General features: G+C 42.3%; 1 protein-coding gene across 1 annotated transcript in view; it reads left to right on the forward strand.

The window, feature by feature from the left end:
- Positions 1 to 2,079, forward strand: part of akt3b (v-akt murine thymoma viral oncogene homolog 3b) — a 17,895-nt gene that overhangs the window by 12,227 nt on the left and 3,589 nt on the right. The gene's annotated exons all lie outside the window — the stretch shown is intronic.

Here is a 2,079-nt window from a genome sequence, read left to right on the forward strand (position 1 = left end):
ACACACACACACACACACACACACACACACACCCTTTCCTTATTTTATTTGAGTTGAGAACCTCATACACCAAATCGTTTTTATCCGTTTGGTTCTTGATGATTTATGACTGGTCGGTTTTATTGTTTTGTGAAGCACTTTGTAATGTCGATTTGAAAAAGTGGTCTTTAAATAAATCTTATTTCACTTTATATTCATTATCATTATTAGATCTATTGTCTCCACTATGTCTATCTGTCTGGAAACGGGCATGGAAACTTACTAAACTGCTGAGAGAAATCTGCGTACAGGCAGTGAATGAGGAGAACAAGCTGCTTTCCATGGGGACATGCAGCAGAAAAAGGAAAACCTGGACCGAGGGGTGTCTGAGGAGCGTTTGGGACCACGGTGTGCTTCGAGGACCTGGTGTAGTTTGGACTGCTTTACGTTCTCCAAATAAGACAGAGATGAGGTAATTGTTTCTTTTTCCATTCTACTTTCTTATATTTATCCATCTCTGCCAGACGTCTTTTGATAAATCAGGTAACCCTGATCCCAGAATAGCTCCGGTACGCAGTTGGAATAAATTAGCGACGCCGCCTCGGCAGCTCCATCCTGCTCTCACCTTCTTGTCGTAGACGTCCTGCCAGTCGACTGTGCCAAAGAAACTGTGTCGCATGATCTCCTTAGCGTCATCCGGTCCGCCGCCCAGCCTGTCAGAGAACAGAGACACAACGAGAAGACGCTGAAGTCAGACATCAAGAAGGCTGCTCTTACAAAGTCTCCATCAACGGACCCAGATTATCCACCTGCTACGGATCCCAAAATAACTCGCCGGGGGGGGTGAACGGGTTCGCTAGCTCAAGCTGCACTAGCCTCTTTTTTTCTCCACTTTCTTCATCAGAGACAGAAAAACGCCTCGGGGACAATCAGCAGACAGTAGTTGTCTAACAGCGATTTACTGAATACAATTATCAGGAGGAGGTTTCATGCTCTCTTCTCAACATCAAGATGGCGGTTTACAGATAGGACGATCTCTTTTTTTGTATCTATTGTATTTTGAGTAAAGACACGATCTTGAGAGTGTAATTGGCCTAAATAAGGGGGGTGGATTTCCTAACTTTACACTTTTTTTATTTTACAGCTGAATGATTTATACTGTATTGGTGTGTGAGAGTGTGTATCTAAGAGTGTGTATCTCTGCATCTTACTGACAGCTATTTTTAATCAGAGCAGGTGGGATTATTTATCCCATCAGGTGTGGGAACAACTGGAGGTAAGTAGCTGCAGAGGAAGGTGAGGGGAGTAGTTTACTGGGCCCAGAGCAGAGGTGGATGATCGACTAGAACTGGTTTTTCCATGAAGACGTTACATCTTTGATAGTTTGTAGGAGGCGAGAAAGTAGACCACAGAAGAAAGAGTCTGAATGTACAAGAACATTTTCTAACTTTGGGGTTTCTGTGTTCTTTTGTTAAATGTTTCCGGGGCCTTTTATGGCTTTAGTAGTGAATTGAAAATAAAGACATGACAGGAAACGAGGTAATGTACTTAGTTACATTCCACCAACGCCGGGAAGCTAGTGAAAACTCATGACAGGTTGATAATAAATGAGTAAAATAAAATAGCCCCGTAAATACAAAAAATAGGGAAAAACTTGATGCTATTCAGCGGACTTTCCCCAAAAAAGGCTGCCACATGTCGCAAATACACAAGATTCAGACCTCTGAAAACTGCACTTGATGTCATTCTGTTTTAGTGCCGCCCTTTATATTCATTTCAAAGTCTGAAGTATTTTAGCAGATAGTGAAAGCAGCTGAACTGAACGGAGTACACTTTATAATCTGTATAATAAGGAATATTGTTATCAGGATATTTTTAACGTTATGGCATATTCTCCTCATATCGTGCAGCCCTAGTGTGTGTCTGTGTGTGTGTGTGTGTGTGTGTGTGTATATATGTGTGTGTGCGCGCGCGTGTGTGGGCTTCACAATAAATTGTTGTTGTTTTTTTAATCGTCATTGTGATATTTACTGGCGGAATAAACCCAATGTGCGTGTGCGTGTGTGTGTGTGTGTGCAGGTGCGTGTGTGTGTGTGTGTG

This window comes from Etheostoma cragini, chromosome 2, assembly GCF_013103735.1.
Source record: "Etheostoma cragini isolate CJK2018 chromosome 2, CSU_Ecrag_1.0, whole genome shotgun sequence".
Taxonomy (NCBI): Eukaryota; Metazoa; Chordata; class Actinopteri; order Perciformes; family Percidae; genus Etheostoma; species Etheostoma cragini.